General features: G+C 37.7%; 1 pseudogene; it reads right to left on the reverse strand.

Annotated features, from left to right (window-relative positions):
- Window positions 1-12,903: 12,903 nt before the first annotated feature.
- On the reverse strand, window positions 12,904-13,015 carry LOC125092709 (uncharacterized; annotated as a pseudogene).
- Between the last annotated feature and the right edge of the window lie 4,233 nt (window positions 13,016-17,248).

Genomic DNA, 17,248 nt, shown 5'->3' on the forward strand with positions numbered 1-17,248 from the left:
TTTTCATGCTTATCTACCACAGGATAATGAAATCCCATAGAGTAGACTATTGAAGCACCTCCAGCAAAGTGACCAATACCTTCTACATATATTTGTCAATAACTGTTACTTGAATTAATTAATTCGGGAATTAATTAACATCAAGAAAAAGAAATCTGAGAGGGAGACAAACCATGAGAGACACTGGACTCCAGGAAACAAACTGAGGGTTACAGAGGGGAGGAGGATGGGAGGATAGGGTAATAAGGTGACAGTCATTAAAGACAGCACATGTTGTTATGAACACTGGGTATTACATGCAAATGACTCAGTGGACCCTACATCAGAAACTAATGAGGTAATACACAGTGGCTAACTGAACATTAAAACAGCAACAACAACAAAACAAAAACCTGATGCTCTCTTGCAAACCACAGGTCTCTTGAGCATCATCGGAGTACTTTAAAATGTACTTATGATTTTCTTTGTTCAAATTCTTGATGACCTATCAAAATATGTAATAGGTGCTTCAGTATTAGAATGAAATGTCCAAAACAAAATCCAGAAAGAGGAGACTACTTTTATAATGACTTAGAAAGAATAATTGGTATACTTTTTATCTGTTCCTTCCTTGAACTTGATCATTTAAATTGCTCTTGTCTGGCAGAATAAAAGGAAGTGTATGGTATAACCATTCCCCCAGTCCTCAGATTCAATTTCTAGGCACAAATAAGAACTTTCTTTTCTTCTTTTTTTTTTTTCTTATTTCTGTTCTTAATAGGTCTGGAAGCTGTGCTTTTCCCTATAGACAAATCCCGAACAACAGCCTAGCCTGTGGCTCACGTTGGTCCTTACCCATCTGAATTTAAAATGCTGTCACAATTGGGTGCCTGGGTGGCTCAGTGGGTTAAGCCGCTGCCTTAGGCTCAGGTCATGATCTCAGAGTCCTGGGATCGAGTCCCGCATTGGGCTCTCTGCTCAGCAGGGAGCCTGCTTCCTCCTGTCTCTCTGCCTGCCTCTCTGCCTGTTTGTGATCTCTCTCTGTCAAATAAATAAATAAAATCTTTTAAAAAAATAAATAAAAAAATAAAAAATAAATAAAATAAAATGCTGTCACAAGATTTCTTTTAAATCACTAAAACTTAACAGGCTATTTTCTCTCTGCATTTTTTTTAAAGATTTTATTCATTTATTTGACAGAGAGAGATCACAAGTAGGCTATGAGGCAGGCACAGAGAGAGGAAGGGAAGCAGGCTCCCTGCTGAGCAGAGAGCCCAATGCGGGACTCGATCCCAGGACCCTGAAATCATGACCCGAGCCAAAGGCAGCGGCCCAACCCACTGAGCCACCCAGGCGCCCTCTCTCTGCATTTCTATCTGCCGCTTATTCTTTCCTTTGGTGTAGCAACACCAGTTCAAACTTCCACTTCTCTCTCTATGCCTAATATAGTTTCTTCTGTCAGCAAGATATTGTCTTTCATCTTATTTGTTAAGATACAGTAATCATTTACAGTTGGTTGACTATTTTATTTTTTTTTGGTACCTTGCCACTTTCATTTCTTTTTTATTTTATTTCATTTATTTATTTTTTTATTTTATTTTATTTTATTTTTTATAAACATATAATATATTATTATCCCCAGGGATACAGGTCTGTGAATCTCCAGGATTACACACTTCACAGCACCCACCATAGCACATACCCTCCCCAATGTCCATAACCCCACCCCCCTCCCAACACCCCTCCCCCCATCAAACCTCAGTTTGTTTTGTGAGATTAAGAGTCACTTATGGTTTGTCTCCCTCCCAATCCCATCTTGTTTCATTTACTCTTCTCCTACCACTTAACCCCCCATGTTGCATCTCCTCTCCCTCATATCAGGGAGATCATATGATAGTTGTCTTTCTCCAATTGACTTATTTCGCTAAGCATGATACCATCTAATTCCATCCACGTCGTCACAAATGGCAAGATTTCATTTCTTTTGATGGCTGCATAGTATTACATTGTATATATATACCACATCTTCTTTATCCATTCGTCTGTAGATGGACATCTAGGTTCTTTCCATAGTTTGGCTATTGTAGACATTGCTGCTATAAACATTTGGGTACACGTGCCCCTTCGGATCACTACGTTTGTATCTTTAGGGTAAATATTCAGTAGTGCAATTACTGGGTCATAGAGTAGTTCTATTTTCAACACTTTGAGGAACCTCCATGCTGTTTTCCAGAGTGGTTGCACCAGCTTGCATTCCCACCAACAGTGTAGGAGGGTTCCCCTTTCTCCGCATCCTCGCCAGCATCGATCATTTCCTGACTTGTTAATGTTAGCCATTCTGACTGGTGTGAGGTGATATCTCATTGTGGTTTTGATTTGTATTTTCCTGATGCCGAGTGATGTGGAGCACTTTTTCATGTGTCTGTTGGCCACTTGGATGCCGTCATTGCAGAAATATCTTTTCATATCTTCTGCCCATTTCAAGAATTGGATTGTTTGTTCTTTGGGTGTTGAGTTTGCTAAGTTCTTTATAGATTTTGGACACTAGCCCTTTATCTCATATGTCGTTTGCAAATATCTTCTCCCATTCTGTCAGTTGTCTTTTGGTTTTGTGAACTGTTTGCTTTGCTGTGCAAAAGCTTTTGATCTTGATAAAATCCCAATAGTTCATTTTTGCCCTTGCTTCCCTTGCCTTTGGTGATGTTCCTAGGAAGATGTTGCTGCGGCTGACGTCGAAGAGGTTGCTGCCTGTGTTCTCCTTGAGGATTTTGATGGATTCCTTTCTCACATTGAGATCCTTCATCCATTTTGAGTGTATTTTCATGTGTGATGTAAGGAAATGATCCAATTTCATTTTTCTGCATGTGGCTGTCCAATTTTCCCAACACCATTTATTGAAGAGGCTGTCTTTTATCCGTTGGACATTCTTTCCTGCTTTGTCGAAGATGAGTTGACCATAGAGTCGAGGGTCTATTTCTGGCCTGTCTATTCTGTTCCATTGATCTATGTGTCTGTTTTTGTGCCAGTACCATGCTGTCTTGATGATGACAGCTTTGTAATAGAGCTTGAAGTCCGGAATTGTGATGCCACCAACTTTGGCTTTCTTTTTCAATATTCCTTTGGCTATTCGAGGTCTTTTCTGGTTCCATATAAATTTTAGGATTATTTGTTCCATTTCTTTGAAAAAAATGGATGGTACTTTGATAGGAATTGCATTAAATGTGTAGATTGCTTTAGGTAGCATAGACATTTTCACAATATTTATTCTTCCAATCCAGGAGCATGGAACATTTTTCCATTTCTTTGTGTCTTCCTCAAATTCTTTTTTTTTTTTTTTTATTGAACTTAATTTTTATTTTTTTCAGCATAACAGTATTCATTATTTTTGCACCACACCCAGTGCTCCATGCAATCCGTGCCCTCTACAATACCCACCACCTGGTGCCCCCAACCTCCCACCCCCCACCCCTTCAAAATTCTCAGATCGTTTTTCAGAGTCCACAGTCTCTCATGGTTCACCTCCCCTTCCAATTTCCCTCAACTCCCTTCTCCTCTCCATCTCCCCTTGTCCTCCATGCTATTTGTTATGCTCCACAAATAAGTGAAACCATATGATAATTGACTCTCTCTGCTTGACTTATTTCACTCAGCATAATCTCTTCCAGTCCCGTCCATGTTGCTACAAAACTTGGGAATTCATCCTTTCTTTCTTTCTTTTTTTTTTTTTTTTACAGCTTTATAAACATATATTTTTATCCCCAGGGGTACAGGTCTGCGAATCGCCAGGTTTACACACTTCACAACACTCACCATAGCACATACCCTCCCCGATATCCATAACCCCACCCCCTCTCCCAACCCCCTCCCCCCATCAACCCTCAGTTTGTTTTGTGAGATTAAGAGTCACTTATGGTTTGTCTCCCTCCCAATCCCATCTTGTTTCATTTACTCTTCTCCTACCCCCTCGACCCCCCATGTTGCATCTCCTCTCCCTCATATCAGGGAGATCATATGATAGTTGTCTTTCTCCAATTGACTTATTTCGCTAAGCATGATACCCTCTAGTTCCATCCACGTCGTCGCAAATGGCAAGATTTCATTTCTTTTGATGGCTGCATAGTATTCCATTGTGTATATATACCACATCTTCTTTATCCATTCGTCTGTAGATGGACACCTAGGTTCTTTCCATAGTTTGGCTATTGTAGACATTGCTGCTATAAACATTCGGGTGCACGTGCCCCTTCGGATCACTACGTTTGTATCTTTAGGGTAAATACCCAGCAGTGAAATTGCAGGGTCATAGGGTAGTTCTATTTTCAACATTTTGAGGAACCTCCATGCTGTTTTCCAGAGTGGTTGCACCAGCTTGCATTCCCACCAACAGTGTAGGAGGGTTCCCCTTTCTCCGCATCCTCGCCAGCATCTGTCATTTCCTGACTTGTTAATTTTAGCCATTCTGACTGGTGTGAGGTGATATCTCATGGTGGTTTTGATTTGTATTTCCCTGATGCCGAGTGATATGGAGCACTTTTTCATGTGTCTGTTGGCCATCTGGATGTCTTCTTTGCAGAAATGTCTGTTCATGTCCTCTGCCCATTTCTTGATTGGATTATTTGTTCTTTAGGTGTTGAGTTTGCAAGTTCTTTATAGATTTTGGACACTAGCCCTTTATCTGATATGTCATTTGCAAATATCTTCTCCCATTCTGTCAGTTGTCTTTTGGTTTTGTTCACTGTTTCCTTTGCTGTGCAAAAGCTTTTGATCTTGATCAAATCCCAAAAGTTCATTTTTGCCCTTGCTTCCCTTGCCTTTGGTGATGTTCCTAGGAAGATGTTGCTGCGGCTGAGGTCGAAGAGGTTGCTGCCTGTGTTCTCCTCGAGGATTTTGATGGATTCCTTTCTCACATTGAGATCCTTCAACCATTTTGAGTCTATTTTCGTGTGGTGTAAGGAAATGATCCAATTTCATTTTTCTGCATGTGGCTGTCCAATTTTCCCAACACCATTTTTTGAAGAGGCTGTCTTTGTTCCATTGGACATTCTTTCCTGCTTTGTCGAAGATGAGTTGACCATAGAGTTGAGGGTCCATTTCTGGGCTCTCTCTTCTGTTCCATTGATCTATGTGTCTGTTTTTGTGCCAGTACCATGCTGTCTTGATGATGACAGCTTTGTAATAGAGCTTGAAGTCCGGAATTGTGATGCCACCAACTTTGGCTTTCTTTTTCAATATTCCTTTGGCTATTCGAGGTCTTTTCTGGTTCCATATAAATTTTAGGATTATTTGTTCCATTTCTTTGAAAAAAATGGATGGTACTTTGATAGGAATTGCATTAAATGTGTAGATTGCTTTAGGTAGCATAGACATTTTCACAATATTTATTCTTCCAATCCAGGAGCATGGGACATTTTTCCATTTCTTTGTGTCTTCCTCAATTTCTTTCATGAGTACTTTATAGTTTTCTGAGTATAGATTCTTAGTCTCTTTGGTTAGGTTTATTCCTAGGTATCTTATAGTTTTGGGTGCAATTGTAATTGGGATGGACTCCTTAATTTCTCTTTCTTCTGTCTTGTTGTTGGTGTAGAGAAATGCAACTGATTTCTGTACATTGATTTTATATCCTGACACTTTCCTGAATTCCTGTACAAGTTCTAGCAGTTTTGGAGTGGAGTCTTTTGGGTTTTCCACATAGAGTATCATATCATCTGCGAAGAGTGATAGTTTGACTTCTTCTTTGCCGATTTGGATGCCTTTAATTTCCTTTTGTTGTCTGATTCCTGAGGCTAGGACTTCTAGTACTATGTTGAATAGCAGTGGAGATAATGGACATCCCTGTCATGTTCCTGACCTTACTGGAAAAGCTTTCAGTTTTTATCCATTGGGAATGATATTTGCGGTGGGTTTTACATAGATGGCTTTGATAATATTGAGGTATGTGCCCTCTATCCCTACACTTTGAAGAGTTTTGATCAGGAAGGGATGCTGTACTTTGTCAAATTATTTTTTAGCATCTATGGAGAGTATCATGTGGTTCTTGTTCTTTCTTTTATTAATTCGTTGTATCACATTGATTGATTTGCGGATGTAGAACCAACCTTGCAGCCCTGGAATAAATCCCACTTGGTCGTGGTGAATAATCCTTTTAATGTAATGTTGAATCCTATTGGCTAGTATTTTGGTGAGAATTTTGGCATCTGTGTTCATCAAGATATTGGTCTTTAGTTCTCTTTTTTGATGGGATCCTTGTCTGGTTTTGGGATCAAGGTGATGCTGGCCTCATAAATTGAGTTTGGAAGTTTTCCTTCCATTTCTATTTTTTGGAACAGTTTCAGGAGAATAGGAATTAGTTCTTCTTTTAATGTTTGGTAGAATTCACCTGGGCTGCCGTCTGGCCCTGGGCTTTTGTTTGTTTGGAGATTTTTGATGACATTTTCAATCTCCTTACTGGTTATGGGTCTGTTCAGACTTTCTATTTCTTCCTGTTTCGGTTGTGGTAGTTTATATGTCTCTAGGAGTGCATCCATTTCTTCCAGATTGTCAAATTTGTTGGCATAGAGTTGCTCATAATATGTTCTTATAATTGTCTGTATCTCTTTGGTGTTCGTTGTGATCTCTCCTCTTTCATTCATGATTTTATTTATTTGGGTCCTTTCTCTTTTCTTTTTGATAAGTCTGGCCAGAGGTTTTTCAATCTTATTAATTCTTTCAAAGAACCAGATCCTAGTTCCGTTGATTTGTTCTATTGATTTTTGGTTTTTATTTCATTGATTTCTGCTCTTATCTTTATTATTTATCTTCTCCTGTTTGGTTTAGGGTTTCTTTCTGGTTCCATCTCCAACTCCATTAGGTGTAGGGTTAGGTTGTGTACCTGAGACCTTTCTTGTTTCTTGAGAAAGGCTTGTACTGATATATATTTTCCTCTCAGGACTGCCTTTGTTGTGTCCCACAGATTTTGAATCATTGTGTTTTCATTATCATTTGTTTCCATGATTTTTTTCAATTCTTCTTTAATTTCCTGGTTGACCCATTCTTTCTTTAGAAGGATGCTTTTTAGTCTCCATGTATTTGGGTTCTTTCCAAATTTCCTCTTGTGATTGAGTTCTAGCTTCAGAGCATTGTGGTCTGAAAATATGCAGGGAATGATCCCAATCTTTTGTTACCGGTTGAGACCTGATTTAGGACCCAGGATGTGATCTATTCTGGAGAATGTTCCATGTGCACTAGAGAAGAATGTGTATTCTCTTGCTTTGGGATGAAATGTTCTGAATATATCTGTGATGTCCATCTGGTTCAGTGTGTCATTTAAGGCCTTTATTTCCTTGTTGATCTTTTGGTTGGATGATCTGTCCATTTCAGTGAGGGGAGTGTTAAAGTCCCCTACTCTTATTGTATTATTGTTGATGTGTTTTTTTTGATTTTGTTATTAATTGTTTTATATAGTTGGCTGCTCCCACGTTAGGGGCATAGATATTTAAAATTGTTAGATCTTCTTGTTGGACAGATCCTTTGAGTATGATAGTGTGTCCTTCCTCATCTCTTACTATAGTCTTTGGCTTAAAATCTAATTGATCTGATATAAGGATTGCCACTCCTGCTTTCTTCTGATGTCCATTAGCATGGTAAATTATTTTCCACCCCCTCACTTTAAATCTTTTTAAAAATGAGAAGTAGACAAAATATGGCAATTGCAAATGAAATAAAGATATTTAGAGCTTCCAATATCTTAAAATCCCATCATTGTCTTTTATCATTGAATTTAACTTATCTTTTCCTGTTTTGCAACTGAATTGCCTTAGTAGTGTGATGACGTTTGTGTCTTTTTCTCCACAGATCATGATATTTGATTACTTTTTTTTTTTTTTTTTTTTTTTTAAGTTAACATATAATGTATTATTTGATTCAGGAGTACAGGTCTGTGATTGATCAGTCCTAAACAATTAACAACCCTCAACATAGCACATGCCCTTTGCAATGTCCATTACCCAGCAAAGCCATCCTGTGCACCCTCCCTTCATTCTATCAACCCACAGTTTGTTTCCTGAGATTGTTTCTTATGGTTTGTCTCTGTCTCTGGTTTATCTTGTTCCACTTTCCCTTCCTTTCTCCTACGATCCTCTATCTTGTTTCTCTAATTCCTCATATCAGTGAGATCATATGATAATTGTCTTTCTCTGATTGACTTATTTCGCTTAACATAATACCCTCTAGTTCCATTCATATCATTGCATATGCAAGAGTTCATGTTTTTTTGAGGGCTGCATTATATTCCATAGAATATATACACCACATATTCTTTATCCATTCCTCTGTTGATGGACATCTAAGCTCTTTCCATAGTTTGGCGATTGTGAACATTGCTTCTATATGCATTCAGGTGCATTCACCTGCAAATCACTATGTGTGTATCTTATCAGTAGTGGAATTGCTGGGTCATATAGTAGCTCTATTTTAACTTTTTGAGGAACTGCATACTGTTTCCTAGAGTGGCTTCACCAGCTTTCATTCCCACCAATAGCATAGGAGGGTTCGCCTTTCTCCACATCCTCGCAAATGTCTGTTTTCTCCTGACTGGTTAATTTTAGCCAATCTGACTTGTGTGCGGTGGTATATCGCTGTGGATTTGATTTGGATTTCCCTGATGCTGAATGATGATGAGCACATTTCCATGTGTCTGTTAGACATTTGTATGTCTTCTTTGCAGATATGTCTGCTCATGTCTTCTTCTCATTTCTTGATTGGATTATCTGTTCTTTTAGGTGTTGGGTTTTATAAGTTCTTTATAGATTTTGGATACTAGCCCTGTATCTGATATGTCACTTGCAAATATCTTCTCCAATTCTGTCAGTTGCCTTTTGTTTTGTTGAATGTTTCCTTTGCTGTGTGAAAGCCTTTTATCCTGATGATGTCCCATTAGTTCATTTATGCCCTTGCCTTTGGAAATGTGTGTAGCAAGATGTTGCGGGGGCCAAAGTCGAAGAGGTTGCTGCCATTCTTCTCCTGAAGTATCCTGATGGTTTCTTTTCCCACATTGAGGTTTTTCATCCATTTTGAATCTACTTTTGTGAATGGTGTAAGGAAATGGTCCCATTTCATGTGACTGTCCAATTTTCCCAACACCATTTGTTGAAGAAACTTTTTTATTCCAGTGAATACTCTTTCTTGATTTGTCAAAGATTAGTTGGCCATAGAACTGAGGGTGCATTTTTGAGCTCTTTATTCTGTTCCATTGACATATATGTCTGCTTTTGTGCCAGTATCATAGTGTCTTGATGATTATAGCCTTGTAATAGAGCTTGAAGTCCAGAATCGGGATGCCACCAGCTTTGCTTTTCTTTTCCAACATTCTTTTCACTATTTGGAGTCTTTTCTGTTTCCATACAAATTTTAGGATCATTTATTCCAGTTCTGTGATAACAGTTGATGGTATTTTGATAGGGACTGCATGGATTGTGTAGATTGCTCTAAGTGGCATAGACATTTTCACAATATTTGTTCCTCCAATACATGAGCATGGAACGTGTTTCCATTTCTTTGTGTCTTCCTCAATTTCTTTCATGAGTATTCTATAGTTTTCTGAGTACAGATCCTTTGCCTCTTTGGTTAGGTTTATTCCTAGGTATCTTATGGTTTTGGGTGTTACTGTAAATGGGAGCCACACCTTAATTTCTCTTTCTTCTGTCTCATTGTTGCTGTTTGGAAAGGCAATTGATTTCTGTGCATTCATTTTATATCCTGACACATTACTTAACTCCTGTATGAGTTCTAGAAGTTTTGGGGTGGATCTTTTTTGGGTTTTTCACATAAAGTGTCCTATCATCTGTAAAGAGTGAGAGTTTGACTTCTTCTTTGCTGATTCAAAGGCCTTTTATTTCTATTTGTAACAGTAATGTTCATAATAACCAAAGTATGGAGAGAGCACAGACAGATGAATGGATAAATAAGTTGTGGCATGTTTATTCAATGGAATACTGACCAACCATCAAAAAACCCGAAGTCTTGCTTTTTCCAAAGACATGGATGGAACTGGAGGGTATCATGCTAAGCAGAACGAGTCCATAATTGAAAGACAATTATCATACAATCTCACTGCCAAGGGGAATTTTAGAAAAAAGGTGGAAGATCATAGAGGAAGAGAGAAAAATACGTGACACAAGCTGAAACCAGAGAGGAAGACAAACCATAAGAGACTCCTAATCTCTAGAAACAAACTGAGGGTTGCTGGAGGGAAAGCAGGGGAAGGACTGGCTGTGTGATCAATGTTGGGGAAGATATATATTGTGGTGAGCACTGTGTGTTGTGTAAGACTGATGAATCACATATCTGTACTCCTGAAACAAATAATACATGATATATTAATAATAAAAAGAGAATAAATAAAGGCACCCATTAGGATTGTCCCTGATAGCAAGGGCTTAGTAAGGCATGCATTTAATACTTTCTCAGTAATTTTCTTTCTAGAAAAATAAAGAGTTTTGTACCAAAAGAATTTGGATATCTAGTAAAAGCAGATATGCCACTGACTCACAACAGTAACTAATCATTTTTTTAAAAAAGAATGTTCAAAATATGGGGCACCTGGGTGGCTCAGTGGGTTAAGGCCTCTGCCTTCGCTCAGGTCATGATCCCAGGGTCATGAGATCAAGTCCAGCATCGGGATCTCTGCTCAGCGGGGAGCCTGCATCTCCTTCTCTCTCTCTCTGCCTGCCTCTCTGCCTACTTGTGATCTCTGTCTGTCAAATAAATAAATAATATCTTTAAAAAAAGAATGTTCAAAATATTGATTTTTTTTCAACTAAGTCACACTTAACACCTTTCAAATTAAATTTCTCCAATGAAAAACTCATTTGAAATATAACATACAGAACTTATATATGCCAGAAACTTTGCTTATTTAGTTATTTGGATACTGAAGATTGATAGAATGATGTACCAAGCATAGGTTGAAGCTACAAAGCAAACACAGGATAAAGTATAAAAGATAAGATTGGGCAGACATCAAAATCTTTGTTTCCACTTTCAGTAATTTTCAATTTCTCAAAAATAAAATTATAAGAAATAAATCTATTTGCTTAGTTTCACTCTTTATCACCCACATGCTTCTTTTTTTTTAAATTTTTTTATTTTTTTCAGCATAACAGTATTCATTATTTTTGCACCACACCCAGTGCTCCATGCAATCCGTGCCCTCTACAATACCCACCACCTGGTGCCCCCAACCTCCCACCCCCCACCCCTTCAAAATTCTCAGATCGTTTTTCAGAGTCCATAGTCTCTCTCACCCACATGCTTCTTAACAAGATAAAAAAAGCTTCTTTTTTTCCTTCAGCACAACCACCATTACTTTTAAAATATCATTAAATAAAAAAAAATAGTTGTCTTCACTGAGTGTAGAATATTAAATTTACTCAACTGCTCCAAGAGTCTGCTGCATTTCTATACAGCAGCAGGCTAACATTGATAATGCCTGTTAAACTTACATGCTCAGAAGGAGTTAAATGAAGGTGAGAAGAGAGTTATGATAGAAGTAAAAGAGAAAATTGGCATCCACCTTATAATCTCCAGCATTGGGATTTCCTAGGAAGTAAATGTCACCAGTCATGTCAGTTAATCCACGCTATACCAGTCCCCAGCCAGAGGACAGTCAACCCTAGATGAGGGTAACGGGTAATCACTCTATAACATCAGGGTTATTAGACACAACATTGGGCAGAATGGTCCACTTAAGGATGTGGTCATAATGTACAAACAATGATAACCAATGCCAAAGTGAAGTATGGCTACCATAAATATACCAGTGTTTGAAATTCACTATACAGGTAAAAAAAATCTGAATAAAGTTCCAGGAGATGGGAGAGGATCCAAAAGCTGAAGGATGGCAGTAAATGGATAAAGGTCAACATGTCAAGGGACAGAATGAGAATCCTGATTTTTTGCCACTTTTCATTAATTGTATTTGCTCACATTTATTTTGCCCCTCCGATTTATGTGGAGCATCAGCATGTGGATGAACAAAAAAATGAAATGTTGTCTAAAAGCACTTAAGATACATTGCATGAATTTAATTCACGCTTTGGCAGAATAAATGAGGTGTTTTGGTATCTTTTGCATCTCCCCTAAGCCTCACATGCTCTCCCAAACCCTTGCTTTTGGTTTCAGTCAGCATTTGAAGACTGGTCAACTATATGGTTTTCTTCCTTTTCTCACACTCCTGCTCTTTATTCAAGAAGTGGCTGAAAGGGTATTGAAATGCATACTCCTTCCAGAATTATGAATACTGGAATAGACATACGAGCCATTGTTTGAGATGGGGGCTAGAATGATATTCTGCTAGGATCAAACATTAACATCCAATCCATTCTGCTGGTGGTCATGTTGGATCCCTCTGACATATTCTGAATAGGACCAGTGGCTATTGGAGTGACCTAGTTCAGATTAACAAAGAACTATGAAACACAAAACATTTCTTGTTCCAGAATTCCCTATACCCTACTCTGTCCCTAATCCAAGATCGAAAAAATTACCTCTAGAAATTCTTCTAATTCTTGTATTGTTTTACCTGTTCAATTTAGATCCTTGATCCACTTCAAGATTTTTTATTTTGTATATTTGTATAGTGTGATGTATCATTTTCTCTTTGTTTTTGCATATTGATGTATTGATATCCAACTTTTCTAGCACTAACTGCTGAAAAGACTCTCCTACAATGCATTCACAACAAAAATCAGCTCTGTTTCATTGATCTCTATGTCTGTCTTTATGTCAATACCACACTGGTTTAACTAATATAGCTTTAAAGAAAGTTTTGAAATCAGGAAGTCTGAGGTGCGATTATTGCTTATTGCTAATTGAAATCAGGAAGGTTAAGTGCTTCAATTTTGTTCTACTTTTTCGAATTGTTTTGGCTCTTCTGGGTTCATTTCCATTTAAATTTTCAGGTCAGGTTAACAATTTTTAACCGTATGCGTGTTGTCAGGCCCGAAGGCCTCTTCCATCCTTGTCAAGGGGAGTGCTAACCTTCTCTCTTTTCATACAACACAGGTTAACAAATTTAAATTATATTTCAAACTTTAGAATAGTTTTGGGTTTCTGGAAAAATTACAAGGAGAAAACAGAGCATTCCCTTGTACCTCAGACTCAGTTTTCCGGTTATTAACATCTAACATTATTATGGCATATTTGTCAAAATTATAACCAAGATTGACATATTATAATTGGAAGTCCATACTTCATCTGGATTTCTTCCAGCTTTACCCTCAAGTCTTTTTTCCATTCTGGATGCCATCCAGGTACCACATTATGTACATTTAGTTGTCTGCTTGGGCATTTCTTGCTGTGGCAGTTTCTTAGACTTTCCTTGTTGATGGCCTTGACAGTTTTGAGGACTACTCAGAAGTTTTGAGGAGTACTAAGGAATTTTGTACATTTGTAAAATTCCCCTAAACTGTGTTTTGTCTGACTTTTTTTCTCTGGGGTATGGGTTTTGGGGAATAAGACCACTGGGCTGAAGTGCTGTTTTTGTCATGTCATACTAAAGATGCATACTATCAGCCGGATAAGTCTATCCATTTTAACCGTGATGACCTGGCCAAGGTACTGTTTGTTAGATTTCTTTATTTTAAATTTACACTCTCCCCTTCTCCCACCTTGTATCCAGTACTCTTTGGAAGGAAGTTACTATGGGCAGATTACATTTAAGGAATGGCATACAGGGGTGCCTGGGTGGCCCAGTGGATTAAGCCTCTGCCTTTAGCTCAGGTTATGATTTCAGGGTCCTGGGATCCAGTCCAGCATCAGGCTCTCTGCTCATCAGGTAACCTGTTTCCCTTATTTCTTCCTGTCTCTCTGCCTACTTGTGATCTCTTCCTCTGTCAAGTAAAGTTAAAAAATCTTAAGAAAATAGATGTGGCATATAGGCATACCTCATTTTATTGCACTTCACTTTATAGAGCTTTGCAGGTACTGCATTTTTTAACAAATTGGTTTTTGGGAACCCTGAGTTGAGCAAGTCTACTGGACACCATTTTCCAACAGCATTTGCTCGCTTCATATTGCTATGTCACATTTTGGGAATTGTCTCCATATTTACAACTATTAAATTATTATTTGTTTATGGTTATCTGTGATCAGTGATTATGATTTGCTGAAAGATCAGATAATGGTTAGCAATTTAAGCAAAAATTATTTTTAATTTTTTTGATAAAGTATTTTTAATTTGGGTATGTGCATTATTTTTTAGGCATAATGTTATTATACACTTAATGTAATGTAGTACAGTCTGAACACAAATACAGTACCTATTTTATGCATTGGAAACTGAAAAATTTTGGTTTGATTTATTGCAGTGATCTAGAAACAAGACAGAGTATCTACGAGTTATACCTGTATCAAGGTAAGTTATTTGGAACTTTTCTACATAGTAGATATTTCTACTCCCTCCCACACATATATTAATTTAGTGAATCATTTGTTTATATCAGTATGGATTCATGAATATTGTCTTATATTTTGGAGTTATAATCCATTACTATTTTATTTTATTTCTCCAATTGCTGAAGCTTGGGATTTTAGGAAATTTTCCAGTTTCTTTCTGAATCCCTTTGACATATGACCAACATTGTGATTTTCATTTTTATTTTTGTTTTGAGCACTTCCTTACTATCTAGCACTGTAAGTTTGTATAAGAAAACATATAGGGGCACCTGGCTGGCTCAGTTGGTAGTAAATGAGGCTTTTATCTTAGGGTTGTGAGTTCAAACCACACATTGTGTGTAAAACCTACTTAAAAAATAAAGAATGGCTTTGATAAAGTAGAAAAATTATTAATTAAAAAAAAGCATGTAGTGAGATCTTGTATTTTGTTATTTGCTTTCTAGTCCGATATAACAATCTATTTTTCTTCAGATTTTATGTATATACGTATGTATGTATATATTTTAGAGATAGATATAGAGCATGTGTGAGTTGGGGGTGCAGAAGGAGAGGGACAAGCAGACTCCATGCTGAGATCAGAGAATGATGTGGGACTCAATCCCATGACTCCGCAATCATGACCCGTGCCAAAATCAAGAGTCAGACCTGAACCAGCTAAGCCACCCAGTCACCCTGACGATCTCTGACTTGTGATTAGAGTGTTTAGTTCACTTAGATTTAATGTAATTTGTGATAAATTTCAGTTTTCATCTGCAATTTTAGTATTTGATATTTATGTCTCATCATTTTATGTCCCTATGATTCTTCTTTATCTCCTCTTTGTGTTGTAAACAAGTATTTTTATAACACTGTAGTTATTCTACTGTTTTTTTTTTACCAATACTTTTTTACCAACCACTTTTCATAGTGGTTGCTTTAATTATAATATCCATCTTTAACATCACAAGCTACTCTGGTTAATAGTGATTTAATTCTGGTAAAATCAATTAACTTCCAATCATATCAGCTTCATTGATCCAATCTGCTTCATACTATATATTCAGAATGTATCAACTTTTTGCTTTAATTGCAATATATGATTTTCTTTTTACCCTAAGGTTTTGTTTTTTGTTTGTTTGCTTGGTAGTGAATGCTAGTAAAACATCTGTTTTTGCTTATCCGACAGTGTATTTTGCCATTTTTGAGGGATTGTTTTGCTGAAATAGAATCTCAGTAGACAAATATTTTCTTTTAGTTCTTTGAACACATCATCCTATTACCTTCTTGACCTTCCTTGTTTCTAAAGGGGATTCGTGATAACATGTTCCCATGTGCAATGGGTTGTTTTACACTTTTACCTTAAGTCATATTTCCTTTGCCTTTGCCTTAGCACTTTGATTTGATACACAAAAGTTGTACTTAAGCACCTCAAATTTAGAAGGCTTCCAGTCTCTTCCAATGGAGCAGTATGTGGGTTGAGAGACACATTCAAAGTTGTAGTGTTTGAAAAGATTATGCTTTGAAAAGTCCCTCGCCTTTTGCATTTTGTCAGATTTCTAAAGTCAGTTTCTGATGACAAAGCTCAGGAATGAGAGGTTATTTCACCATTTTTCTGCTTTTTTTTATATGTGTGTTCTCCCTCATAAACTTCTAGACTGCTCACTGCCACAAAGCAGAATGTAAACTTGGGTTAACATACTTGCAGATTTTCTCTGTGATTTTAAACCAAGTCTTCCAGTTAAGGTGAGCAAGCTGCAGGTTTTCATTCTCCATCCAGAGCTGTGGTTGACTCTCCTGGCAGGAGTATGTATTCTTTTTGAGGTAAAATTACAATTCTTCCAGATTGATCTGTATTAAGATGTGTAATTAATGTGTATTAAGGGGAAATAGAAAAGGAAGAAGTTCTAGGCAAGAAAATCATTGTCTTCCACCATTCTCATTTGGAGCTCTTGTCATTTTTTAAGGAAACACTTCTTAATTTGTTATACGCTTGTATTCAGTATCCAATGCCTTTACATGGCTGTCTTTTTCTTTTCCTTAATCACCTTACCCTAAGGACTACATAGTAAAGATGATTCCTACACTTGTTTGTATTTGTTTTCTACAGAAGGGAATCACTTAGCCTTCTGGAACCACTGCTGGAATTCTCATAATTATTAAATTACTGAGAGGGGTTCAGTGAAACTGCTGAGAAAAACAAAGTGCTACATTGAGTCATAGGGAGAAGGGGAAGAGAGTCAGGTGTTTAAACTCTAAATGAAAATTGTATATGGTAGACACCTGCTGAAGACATATGCTTATTCTCTAAAGATTCATGCTTAACACTTACGGATTCATAGAAGGCTGTGGCTTCTCTATGACCCTGATTATATCTGAAGTTAAGCATGAATTTGTGTCTAATTATTAGTTGCAGATAAAATTATCACGTTTGAACATAGCTTGTGTATTTGTATAAACTGCTCAGATGGGGTGCCTGGGTGGCTCAGTGGGTTAAGCCTCTGCCTTCAACTCGGGTCGTGATCTCAGGGTCCTGGGATTGGGCCCCGCATTGGGCTCTCTGCTTTCAGGGAGCCTGATTCCCACACCCCCCGCCTGCCTCTCTGCCTGCTTGTGATCTCTGTCTCTCTATCAAATAAATGAACAAAATCTTAAAAAATAAAAAATAAATAATCTGCTCAGATCACAAATGAGTGTTCACTCTGTGTGCTCTCCACACCCTCCTGGCTTTTAATATGTGAGGGAGGCCTGAGTTGTGCTTACAAGCCACCTTCCCTCTCTGGGAGCGCTGCCTGGTTGGCTCTAAAGGGCGCTGCCTGGCCATCCATGTCTGTTCCTGTGCTGTTCCACTGCCATCCTCATT

This window comes from Lutra lutra, unplaced genomic scaffold, assembly GCF_902655055.1.
Source record: "Lutra lutra unplaced genomic scaffold, mLutLut1.2, whole genome shotgun sequence".
NCBI lineage: Eukaryota > Metazoa > Chordata > Mammalia > Carnivora > Mustelidae > Lutra > Lutra lutra.